This window comes from Tursiops truncatus, chromosome 1, assembly GCF_011762595.2.
Source record: "Tursiops truncatus isolate mTurTru1 chromosome 1, mTurTru1.mat.Y, whole genome shotgun sequence".
In the NCBI taxonomy this organism is placed as follows: domain Eukaryota; kingdom Metazoa; phylum Chordata; class Mammalia; order Artiodactyla; family Delphinidae; genus Tursiops; species Tursiops truncatus.
This window is the reverse complement of record NC_047034.1, coordinates 16,516,593-16,530,020: the sequence shown is the minus strand read 5'-3', so window position 1 is coordinate 16,530,020 and position 13,428 is coordinate 16,516,593. Positions and strand designations below refer to the sequence as shown.

At 43.2% G+C, this 13,428-nt stretch overlaps 1 protein-coding gene and 1 non-coding gene across 4 annotated transcripts in view; one reads left to right on the top strand and one right to left on the bottom strand.

The window, feature by feature from the left end:
• The window catches only part of TGFB2 (transforming growth factor beta 2), an 82,668-nt gene that overhangs the window by 44,534 nt on the left and 24,706 nt on the right, over positions 1 to 13,428 (bottom strand). The gene's annotated exons all lie outside the window — the stretch shown is intronic.
• On the top strand, positions 5,718 to 5,826 carry LOC117309684 (U6 spliceosomal RNA). Its single transcript, XR_004524001.1, has one exon. It is a non-coding gene; the product is annotated as a U6 spliceosomal RNA (small nuclear RNA).

Genomic DNA, 13,428 nt, shown 5'->3' with positions numbered 1-13,428 from the left:
AAAAAATTTAGAAGATTAAAAGGCAAAAAATAAAAAATAAAATAAAATGCACAATATGGGAGGGGCTTGCCAGATGTGAGCCTGAAGACGGCAGGGCAGTACGATCTCTTGGTACATCTCACTACGGGGCATCAGCAACCTCTCCAGGACTCAGTTCCCTCGTGTCTAAAAGGATGTTGGGCTTGGACTAGACTCTAAGGCTGGGAGAGTCACTGGCCACTCCTGAGGTTACGGGGATTCAAGATTAAAAAGTGTGGCCTGCCCTTTCTAGCAACACAGACACCATGGTACAAAGCAAGCCCACTTTTATTCTCAGCCATCCTTTTCTCTCTCGTAAACTCTAACTCAGTTGTGAAAAGTCTTGACAATTTTCAAATAAAGAGACAACTTCAAGATGTATCTTGCTTTGGCCCCTTTGACCCCAACCTACATTTCTAGCTTCACGGGCACGTGACCATCTCTGCTGCCATGTCCCCTCCCCCCACACTGGACTCTGCCCAAAGCCCTAAATGCACCATATGACTTCCAATCTCCAAACATGCCAAGTGCTGACATGCCACCACGCCCATGCCACGTGAATCCTTCATCTAGAAACCGCTTCTTTACATTTGGCAAATTCTACTCATTCTTGAAAGTCCAGCCCAGTTTCCCCTCTTATCAGAAGAATTTCCAGCTCTTCCAGAGCAGAAGCAATCTCTCCCTTCTTTGGACGAGACAACATTTAGCCTATTGTATGATAGCTCTCTCTTTAGATGTTTACCTGACAGATGACAGCATGAGAGCAAGGTCTCAGATTCATTTACCTTTAATGTGTGATAATACCAACTTAGAAAACCACTCTGGGGTCACTAGATTTGTAGACCCATTGGCTCACTCACATAAAACCAGGTGTAAAAGAGACTTCAAGTGATTTTACTATTAAAAGTACCCACATTTACAGGCAATTTACAACACGCTTTCTTGGATATAATCTCATTTTTAACCTTGATGGCATCTCATGTATATTTTTTGTACAACTGCTGTCTTATTGACAGTGTTTGCTATGAGCTAGATAATTCCCACCGCCCACCACTTGTTGTACACATGAACAGACTGAGGTTTAGAGCAGGCAAGTCACTCGTGCGTGCAGCTAGAACAGAGAAGTGGCTGGAAATCGCAAATCAAGTCTATCTGACCCCAAGTCCACAATCTTTCTACTGCTCCATGGCCTCTCTCTTCCCAATAAAGGTTCCTTCTGAAGTTCTTCAAGGACCGGCGGGTGGAAAGTTCCAGAAGAACAGCCAAAGCTCAGTAAATGATGAGCCTTCTCATCAGAAGATATGTGTATGGTCAGAACCATACACAAAAGGAGTCAGAACTTTCCCGGCAACAGCCAGAATCTCGGGACAAGATTCAAGGAGAGATAACAGAACCAGATGACCTTTGAAATGCGAACACCCGGACAACGTGTGACACTGTGCTGAGGCTCATTAGACAAGTCTAGTTCTAGCCCTTCGAATCTTCAACTTTCCTCAAATAGGAAAGATGGGGAAGGAACCAGATAGCACTGAGGGTTCAGAGGCTGAGCTTCTGAAAAGCCTCATTTAGGTTCTGAAGGCGAGATATGAGGTCTATGTTTCTGCTGCTTCTCCTTGGCTCCTTGTAAGTCAAGCATACGTTTTGTGTGTGATTTTCTAGCTCTTGATCCAATATATTGTCTGTTGCAGCTAAGTGAGGAGACTAGTCTTCGTCCTGACATGTGGTTGTGTTAGAACCCTTCGGTAAAAACCTCCCACATCTCAGGGTTCAAGGGATGAGGGGTTTACACACAGGCCTATCACTTCTTGGTAAGAATTCCCATTTACCTCTGAAGCTGTGTTGTCTTGAACCTCGCTGTGCCTTGGGAGCTGGTGACCACCTTACAGGGCTCTGGTCAGGCTCAAATATGATGATGCATGTGAACGGGCTTTGCTAAATGCAAAGTGAATCATACGTGCGAGGTGGCATGACTGTATTTACATTTATTCCTTTTAAATATCTTTCTAAATTGAAGTATAATTGACCTACAATTTTATATTAGTTTCAGGTGTACAACATAGTGATTCAACATTTTTATACATTGCAAAATAATCACCATGATAAGTCTCAGTACCACCTGTCAACACACAAAGTTATAATATAATGGACAATATTCCCTATGATGTAAATTATATCCCATGACTTATTTATTTTATAACTGGTAGTCTGTACCTCTTGGTCTTCTCACCTATGTCACTTATCTCCCCACCCTTCTCCCCTCTGGCAACCACCTGCTTGTTCTCTGAATCTATGAGTCAGTTTCTGTTCTGTTGTTTGCTCCTTTGTTTTGTTTTTTAGTGAAATCCTATGGTATTTGTCTGTGTCTGTCTGACTTATTTCACTTAGCATAATAGCTCTAGGTCCATCCATGTTGTCACAAAGGGCAAGATTTCATTCTCTTGGTGGCCGAGTAACATTCCATTGTATATATACCACATCATCTTTTTCTGTTCGTCTGTCAATAAACAACTAGGTTGCCTCCTTATCTTGGCTATTGTGAATAATGCTGCAATAAACACAGGGGTGCATATATTTTTTCAAACGAATGTTTTTGTTTTCTTCAGCTAAATACCCAGAAGTGAAGTTGTTGGATTATACAGTAGTTTTATTTGTAATTTTTTGAGGAATCTCCATGCTGTTTTCTATACTGACTGCGCCAATTTACATTCCCACCAACAATGCACAAGGGTTCCCTCTTCTCCACACCCTCGTCTACACTTGTTATTTGCTGTCTTTTTGATGACAGCCGTTCTGACACTGTCACTGAATTAGAATGTACTCGCCACACTTCCCCAGAGGTCACTCAAAGACAACAAGCATTTGCTGACACAAGCTCATCTAATCCCCCGGAAACAACTTTTGTGGTTGATCTCCGACTTTGCAGATAAAACACTGAGGCTCAGGGTTAGTGATCAGAAAACACTGGTAAGTGGATTATCAAACCCAAATCCTGACTCCCAACAGGTGTTCTTCCCACTCATCACATCGCCTCAGACTTAGGAAGGGTCCATTCAGGTTACAGTGCACAGAATTGGAGCCACTCTCGGGGGGCTGTGAGATCACGGTGTCATCAGTCCTATGAGCCAGACCTGCCCGGGACCTCGACATGCACATGGGCAGCCTCCGAAGCACCTGTAGCCAACCCTCATCTGTTTCCCTGAACCCCCTACAGGTCATCCTCCAAGCTGAGTTTTAACCAACAGATTTGAGTTTTGCCTTCTGTCCCTTTGTGGCCAAACCCTAGGCATGTGAAGGACTGTCCACGGCCCCGAGCTTAAGGAAGAATGAGGTGAGGTGAAGCAAATGCATGGTAAATCCACTGCCTGGAAAATCTGCCTCTCAATATGTAATATGCCAATAATAACAGCAGCAGCTCAGAGTCCTATCTGCATTATCTCATTTAAGCCTCACAAGACTCGACAAGGTAGACACTCTTTTCATTCCCATTTTGCAGATGAGGAGACCAAGGCTTAGGAGGATTACATCATTTATCTAAGGTCACATAGCCAGTAAGTGGTGGTGCCAGAGTGAAAGTGACTTATCAATACAATGGACTACTTTTAGTGCTTCACTTCATAAGGTAAGACAAACCCATTTATACACAATCTTGCTTATAACACATAGTAGAGTATTTAACATACTTACTTTTCTCAGCTTGGCAAATAGACCACACACCTGCTAATAATGCCTTTTCCATGTCAAGTTATCCTGACTCTATTCCAACATACATAGCAATTTAAATTATCTACGTGAAAAAGATGATAACCTCTAACCCTATAAAATAATAAATGACAATACACTCTCACTAAAAATAAGACATACCCAATGCATTCAAAACACTTATGCTACGTAATTCCTTTTTTTTTTTTCTTTTTTTGAAAATGAATCAAGATGTTCTCGAGGAGGAGGGGGAAAAAAACCCCTGTGAATTACTTTATATTATTTAAATAAACCTTAAATAAACTTTCCCTATATCTCATCTCTACAGAACTGTCACCCCACCACAAAATCACCGTGCATGACAAACTGTGAGGCCAAAATGAAGGAAAGGGTGGAGGAAAGGCATTCTTGTCTCATTTCACAATTTTTGGGAGGCACCAGAATGTGGTACTTTTTGGTCAGTGCGTGTTTACGCTCTACCTTTTTAGGTTGGGAAATCCAAAGGCAACATTTCTTACTTGCAAATGTGTTTCATGGAATGTTCTTCAGAAGTTTGTGATTAATCTTGTTGCGACTTCTAACTCCTTGAAACCTTGAAACCTGACTCATAGGGACATATCACCAAATCTGGCGAATCCTCTGACAGGTAGCTGTGTTAAAATTCTTTGGTAAAAAACTCCCAGACATCATGGTTAAAGGGATAAACGCTTTATGCAAGGGCTGACACTTCTTAGTAAGAATTCCTACCTCCTCTAAAGCCAGTAGGAGCCTGTGTGACCCTGAAAGCCTGTGACTCCCTCCCCACCCCCATGTCACCTGCTTTCCCATCAGACAGAAAAGGGACCTCTGAAGGGCAAAAGAGCAATCCTGTTACTGCATTTCAAAATGTTCTTGTGTTATTCTTAATGTAGATTCATATTTACAATAGATGATACACTGTTTTAAAAAGGCACATGCTTTCCCACCTTGCAGTTTCAACTTTCCTAAAAGATCACTTACAAATCCTAGGAGGATTATACAGCCACAAAACAGCAGTTCGATATCCTGTCTAAATGTGGGTGCATCTGTGCTGCTAAGCTTCCCATTAAACCCTCTGTTTAGATCATAAATCCAGCTCCACAGCTCTCCTGTAATATCCCAGGGCAGAATCCCCAAGTTTAAGGCTCTATCACATAGTTTTCTTTCCTCCTGATTGGGAACTGCCTTTCCCTTTGCATTTTATTTCTCCTTGAGACTTTTCCTAACCATGTAGTGTTCGATTAAAAAACCCAGTTAGGGGAGGGGGAAGGGTAAGCTGTGACAAAGTGAGAGAGTCGCATGGACATATACACACTACCAAATGTAAAATAGAGAGCTAGTGGGAAGCAGCCGCATAGCACAGGGAGACCAGCTCGGTGCTTTGTGACCACCTAGAGGGGCGGGATAGGAGGGGTGGGAGGGAGACGCAAGAAGGAGGAGATATGGGGATATATGTATACGTATAGCTGATTCACTTTGTTATACAGCAGAAACTAACACACCATTGTAAAGCAATTATACTCCAATAAAGATGTTAAAAAAAAAAGTTATTTCCAAGAAGACTCTAAAAACAATTTACAGTAGGCTTGTGTCATCTGACAACCTCCTCGCCCCCACAGATATTTATCTGCAAAAACTGAGATGAGGGATCAAAAGAGAAAGAGCACATCATAGCTCCATATACCACCAGACCTTGGAAAGGAAAGCCCGTTCAAGACCTGTGCTTCTGAGGAAACTAGAGATGGTATATGAAGATGATCTTAGGTTCATATTGGGAGCAGAAGTTGGGAACTTTCATCCTCCTTTTCCTAATCCTGACTCCTTTCCCTAAACATTGGCCGTTTTACTGCAGGCAAGTTACTCCACTCTCTTCTGCTTCAAGATTATGTCAAAGGTATACTTTTGTCAAAACTCATCAAGTTGCACACTTAAGAGCTGTGCATTTCGCTGTATGTAAATAGTACATCCATTAAGAATGGGGAGTGCTGGCTTCGGCAGCACATATACTAAAATTGGAATATGATACAGAGAAGATTAGCATGGTCCCTGTGCAAGGATGACACGCAAATTCGTGAAGCGTTCTGTATTTTTGGGTGGGAGAGGGTTGGATTAGGAGTTTGGGATTAGTAGACGCAAACAATTATACGTGAAATGGATAAACAACAAGGTCCTACTATATAGCACAGGGAACTAAATTCCATATCCTATAATAAACCATAATGGAAAAGAATATGAAAACGAATATATATGTATAACTGAATCACTTTGCTGTACACCAGAAACTAACACAACGTTGTAATTCAACTCTACTTCAATTAAAAAAAAAAACTAAAAAAAAAGGGGAAAAAAAAGAAATTAGAAGGATGAAAATGCATATAAATATTTAAAAAATAATATGATTATGTAAGGTCCTACAAAGAAATACTAGTCCCAGGCAGTTGTACAAAGGAATCTCACTAGACTTTTAGGAAACATATTCCAATCTATGCAAACTATCCCAGAGAAAGAAATGGGGAGATACCCCAACTCACTTACACAGGCAGTATAACCGTGTTACCAAAACGGTATCAGAAAAGGGAAAGTATAGACCAAATCCACTCATGGAACAAAACCCACTCAACAAAATAGTAGCATAACCAAGGTCTGTTGTATTTATTACCCCCCCCCCAAGAAAAGAAATTGAAATGATGGAAAATCATCCTTTGGATTCAGTTCCTGTGACCAAATGTCCAACACAGGACACAGTGGCACTGTGACGCCAGTAGAGAAAAACTCTGAACTTCCGCAGAGGAAAAAAAACCTGCCTACCTACTTCAATGTAGAAGTGAAACCAAGGGCTTAAAACTAGTCCCTTCATCGGTTTCGCGAGAGCCGGTGCCTCGGTGAATCAGGGGCCCGGCCCCGAGTCTGGACGCGGATCTTGCAGCAACTTTCTCTATGCTGGGGTGACTGTTCTTCCACTGACAACACTCACCAGAGAGCTTCATTTCACACCTTTGCCTTTATAATTTTCCACCTTCGGCTAAAAGTACTGCTTTTGGGATGAGATTCAACCAAAGCATCATCCCCCAAAGCAACGGGAGCAGCAGCGAATAAGGGCTCTTGCAAGGTGCCCCCGGGCGAGCTGCCTCTTCCGTTTATATCTCCAGCCTCATCGGAAGGCAGCCCTGAGCACTTCGGCTGCGGCCGGGGGGCTGCTTCCAACGCTCTGGCTTCATTTTCACACGAACGCTCCGCCAAAAAAAGAAAACGAACAAAATGACGGCTGTGTCGAGGGTCCCGGTGGCAGCCCCCATCCGGGAAGGGCAGGAAGAACTAGAGGCAGTTTTCACCATCCTTTTCCTGACCTTGGGGATCTTGTCACCATTTACTCGTCGGATGAAGTGATGATGAAAGTAAAGTAGGGTTCATTACACGTGCTGATCTGGCAATCGCTGACCTCTTCGACTTGAAAATGATTCTCACCTGCTCCAGCCTGCGACTGCCCCACTGTGTGTGCATGGACACACACACACACACACAATAACGATGTCATTTACTAGCTCTGTTTATTGACATACAGGGTTCAGTACAGACTGTCTAGAACTCGGCCTCCAGGCCCTTCTCAAAATTTAGGAACACCACAGAGAGCTTAGGATGGGGTTTTGTTTGTAATCTTGGAGCTGTAACACGAGGAGATTTAAGGTTTGGGACTCAAAGACCCAGATTCTGCTTTGGCTTTGCCACGTAAAAGCTGGCCCTGGGCACATCTCTTAACCTTTCTAGGCCTCAGTTTCCTCATCTGTAAAATGTGCGGGACACCTTCCTGGCAAGGAGATTGGGAAGGTCAGAGGAAATGAGAATCAAGAGAGGCTACAGGGAACGATTCAGCCCCACTTGGCCACCATCACCCTTTGCTCTAAACCAGCTTTACTAAAGTGAAAGTAAAGATAGGCCTTGGAACAGAGCTAGCTATGTGGCACTCCAGTTAATTCTCTAAACCGCACTTTGCCCATCTCTAAAATGGGGACAAGACAGCATCTATCGCCTAGAGATGTGAGGATAAACTAGGACTGTGAAAGCAAAAGCACTCAGCACTGTGAGTTTGACGGGTACCCCAACGTCGTCGCTTCTGTTATTTTTTCCTAGATTCCCAGCAAAAGGGCTTCTTTCTGGCAGACCTCTGTTCATCTCCCCAGCTCCCTGGTCATTAAGGGAGGCCTCTGCACACGGAGCTCCCTTCCCAGCAGCCGCAGACTCCCCAACTCAGGGCAGCTCTGCGCTTCATCTCCAGATGAAGCGAAAATCTGGTAAATATTACACTTACAAGGTAACAGGTCTGGAATGCTTGGCATCCCAGGCGGAGCACAGTTGCTTCTTGGCATCCAAATACATATAGGCTGCAGCCCAGGGCCAAGCTACATTGGGCTGCTTTGCGCCATTCAAATAAAGATATTAAAATTCCTCCAACTTTATAAACATTTGTACTGTTTGCTAATCACAGGGGTTAGTTTAAGGAAGTCACCTGAAGAGAACTTGGCGTGTGGACTGCTCTCCTCAGTTTAGACCCGAAGGAGCACTGCGTGTATACGTACCGCATAGGTTTCTCATACGTAAATGGTTTCTATATTTTACGCCAGGTGGACTCTACTTTCAGCGTGCACTGCCTTTCCCCAAACAAACAGGCCTAAGCAGTTTTCATTCTGGAGTTACGCCCTCAACCATTGCACCACGTGGCCGCTTCTGTGTCACGTGATCAGCTCAAACTTCAGTCCACGGGAGTGAGTCATGATGACAGCGGCAACTGTGGGAGGCGGGGCACCTTGGCTCTTCCACTTCCTAGCTATTGATCTTGGGAGTGATTTAATCTATCTCTGTGCCTTGGTTTCCTCCTATGTGAAATGGAAAAAAATAATAATGCCTATCCATTATTGCCAGGATCAAATGAGTCAATATCCCTAAGTACTTAGGAGGGTACCTGGGGTAGAAGTAGTACCACATCAGTGTAAGTAATCAACATTTTTATTATAAATATTATTCTTGTCGTTGTTGTCATTGTTGTTATGGACCAAACACCAAGTGTGAATAAAAGAAGCTAGATACAGATCCTTAGCAAAGGGTAACTGGTTCCCCCAGTAAGTAAAATAAGTGTAGTTAGACATATTTAGGTTCACCTTTCTATTAACTAGAAGCAAGTAGTGGTAAAATTAGATTATATCACAGCCAGTGACACACTTTGGCCTTCACTGATTCAGAGGTCAGGACTGAACTTCCCTCGGTTAAGAACACAAAAAGGACACCGTTTTCAACTGGCTTCATCTTACTCTCCAAATATCTAACCTCAGAACTTTTAAATAAAACCTCCTTCCCAAATGGCAACTTTGAGAAAAAATACCAAAGCAGACTTTGAGTGGGAACAAAAAAAGGGGCACCATTTTCCTAAGAATAAAGAAAACGGAGCACATTCTCTTGGTTTGCTTTGACAATTAAAGGTGATCGGGAGGCCCGATTTCCCCTGTGGGTGATGGAAGGTCAAGGACTTCCGGGATGACAGCTCGAGTCTGCTGGAAGACACCCTTCTTGCTTCGCTGGCCTGGGCATGTGCTGCTCCAGCAGGTAACGGCCAAGTCCAAACAGCAAGCAGGAGACAGCTGTCTCTGTCCTTTGCACACCTGTCTGGCTCCCACCTCCTTTCCTCCTCTCCCCTCTGGCCTCCCTGTGCATTCACAACCCCTGCTGCTGCCTCAGGTCACTTGTGCGTAAGAGCAAGAAGGAAAAAACACTACAAGATACGTAAGGAATTAAAACGAAGGAGGTGATGGCCAGTGTGGGCCTCAAGATTCACTTTACAGAGGATACAGGAGGAAGCCAGCTGTATCGGTAAGAGAAAGGACAAGATTTTTTTACTCAGTAAGGCCTTCTGGAACCTCAGGCCACATCCTCTGGAGACATCTATTCTGTGTACCCATGACCCTGGGCAGAGCTCCTCTCTGGCCACAGTCACCCAAGGCACAGGACAGGACGGGGCTTCCCAGGGGTCAGGAGTGGGGCAGGCCAGACAACAGAGGGGCAGGCAACCGGCACAAGAGTGGGCCTTTCTGTTCTTTGTACTTGAAGAAGCTAAGCCTCTCTCAGTACAGAGTTTGTGGGGGGGCGGGGAGGGAGCCGTAGACTGAATGGATCACAGTGCTGACTGGGGGTGGGGTGGGTCGGGAGGGAGGTCCTTGTGGCTAACCACATTTTACTGGGCTTTTTTATTGATTGCAGTTGTATTGAGAGAGACATGACTCAGACATACCATATCCGAAGCCACGTAAAGCACTGGGTTCTGATGGAATTTCGATGTATGAAAACGTCAAGAACTGTACTCTGATATGTGAAAAGCTTTGCTATCAACACAGACGTCACTTGCTTCTGTCCTTTAACAGCTGAAGGAGATGCTGACTTTCCTATTTCCCTTTTCATCCTGAGGCTCGGGCTAGTCACTGCTCAGGTACACATGTCATTCTACGTACGTTATGGATCGATGTTTTAAAAAGGTGGTTTCGTTACCCAGTCACCTTGTCTTTGTGTTACCATTGGCCTTGGCTTGTAAATATCATTCAGCAACTTTTGAATGGTTCTGCTTTGTGTAGGGCAGTGGGTGTATCAAGTTGTCTTCACAAATAGGCTATAAGCTACTTGAGGGCAGGGGTGATGTAAGAATAACAATAAAAAGAGGAAGAACAATGACAAAAGTAACACTACAAGTGTTGAGGGGCATGCCATCTGTCACATAGCCACCATGATTGTCCCATTTTGGTGGAAGCTAAGAAACTGAGGCTCAGAGAGGGCGTGTGCCCTATCCAATGTTACATAACTAGAGATAGGACGCCTCCACTTACACCTATGTTGTGTGAGCCCAGTGCCTTCCTCTGCGCTGTGTGTGCTGCCTCTTCTGGGGGGATCTACCCCTACTCTCCTCATTTTTATCCACTCGTGTGATTCAGGCAGCAAGCCCTTGAGGCAGTACATGCTCAGTGAATATGTATTGAATTAAATTGAATAAAACAGTATTTTCCACATCCTTGTTTTCAGGGACAATTCAGGAAGGGATTAAAGTGAAATAACAAGGGAGAGAGATGTACCACTTAGTTGTAGAAATAGTTACTAACACACAGAGTTCTTTTAGGCAGGTTCTGAAAGTTTTGAGCCCTCCTGATAAGACAAAGAATATCATTCTGCCTTACTTACTTTTACCAATGTTTAAATGATATCTTCAGCATTATTTTCCTCTGACAGAAATTGGTACCACTTTTAATTTTTTCTTAGGCTTTAAAAAAATATATCACTTGGGCTTCCCTGGTGGCGCAGTGGTTGAGAGTTCGCCTGCTGATGCAGGGGACACGGGTTCGTGCCCCGGTCCAGGAAGATCCTACATGCCATGGAGCGGCTGGGCCCATGAGCCATGGCCGCTGAGCCTGCGTGTCCGGAGCCTGTGCTCCGCAACGGGAGAGGCCACAACAGTGAGAGGCCCGCGTACCGAAAAAAAAAAAAAAAAAAAAAAAAAAATATATATATATATATATATATATATATATATATATCACTTGCTTTTCTCAATGTATAACTTGATATTAAAAACATGGGTTGGAATTTCTGGTTTTCCTATAGTTCTCAGAATACAAAAGCAAGAAAAAGTCTTCACTGATCACCTTGAAATAAGTGAATGAATGAATGAATGAATAAAAAATATATTCATTCCCTACCACAGGCACAGCATTTTTATGTGTTAATTTCTTTTTTTTTTTAAAGTACCATTAAGAAGCATTATTTTTAAAAATCAATTCTCATTTTAGAGAAGAGAAAAATGAGGTTCAGAGAGGGTAACTGACTTGCCCAGTATTTCACAGTCAGGATTTTACCCAGGATTCTCCTTTATGCACTTAGTCTCCTATATCACAGACTAAGTGTCACCCTCAAGAGTCATCTTTGGCTCATGTATGAGTCACTTTCTTGGCTTATCAGTGGTAGGCTGGGATCAAAAAACCAAAGGTCCACCTCCTCACAAAGTTGAAAGGAAGGGACCACCGTCTGTTCTAACAAAGCAAAAGAAACAGAGAGGCCCATTATATGAACTCGTCTGTCTAGACAGATGACTAAACCGGGGTCCCCCCCAGGGTTAGACTTAAATTTCCTCTGTTCAGCCTGTTGGATATTTAGCAAAAAAAAAAAAAAAAAAAAAAAAAAAATGCTTAAGGGCTGTAGTACGAATCCAAGCCCTCCTACACTACCCAGAGAGTAGTTTAAAAGTTGTTTCAGTGCAGCCTGCATGTGTTAAAGTTTCAAGCAGAAATTGGCTCGAAACAAGAAGAACCCTAAAAATACTTGTGCTGTCTGGCTGAGGACCCAAGAGCACAGGCCCAACTGTCCCACTATAACTCCAGGGACAGCAGTTCGAACTCACAGAGGGAGCAAGTATTGATCCAGGCATCCCCGTGGGACCATCCACAACAAGAATGCATCAGATATAGGCTTGGCTTTCATATGGGCTGGCGAGTAGCTTCACTCATGTTCTTTCTGTGCCCCCGGGGACTCTGAATTTTTCCTAACTTATAACATGAAAAATGCTACTGACAGTAAAGAAGAAGTCAGTATCCCTTCATCCAGGCTCAGAGATATAAACAGAGGTTGGTGATAATAAGATGCTTTTAATCCTATTAATATTGCTTTGCTTAGAGTACAAAAACTTTCCCCAGGTGGGAATTAGGAGTTGGCTAACAGACCAAGTGGCCCCATGGAGAAACTGGGAGTAGAGCAGTGGACTAAGACATTTTGCTCATTTCCCAATGAGTCCTTAGCGATATGCAAGGTGCTATTTCTCTTATGGTCCATATTTGCAAAATTCACTCACTCCCACATTTAACAAATATTTATTGGCTGCCTTGATCTGCAACATTCCTTCATATGTATGAGGATACATACGAAGGCCTAGAACTGGAGATGGAATTTCTAGGGCCTTGGCCTGGAACCATTCTGATCTTTTAATAGGCATTAAAGGATTAATGCAGTAGTCTGAGGAAGAACTCAGATTTACTAGCCAAAAACAAACAAAAAAAAAACAGCCAAAAAACAGTTGTTCCTAGCTAGGGAGAAAAAAAAAAGAAACACACCAGGATTTTACACTGCACGGTCCAGTGATTATCCAGTGTGGACAAGAGAATCACATAAGGATGCACCATATTTCATACACGTTCATATAAGTAGCAACCACTTCGTTCTTCCAACAGGGAAACCAGAGGATAAAGATGAGCTAAACTCAGAAGCCGCTGCCTAATTCCAACACCTGTGTTCAAGCCCGTGGGTTCTGCTGCCTGCTTTGAATTTCCATAGGTTTTCAGGAGAGAAATACTGGATTTAAAAGAAAAAAAGAAAGCATCCAAACATATCATTTTTCCTTTTTCAGAAAAGAATGATCTCTTTAAAATACAGATACATATTATTCTTACTCAGTGAATTCTCCTTTTCTGACACCTCATCCCCTCACCCCAAATATTCTTGTGTATACTTAAGTTTATCGTCTTAGGGGGGCGATTAGTTGGGGCTTTGGAACCAGACAGACCAAGTTCAAGTTCTGGCTCTGCCACTTATTAGCTGTGTGACTGTGGGGAAATTACATGATGTCTGTAAGTCTCGGTTTCCTTATCTGGAAAACTGAGAATAACTGTTTATCCT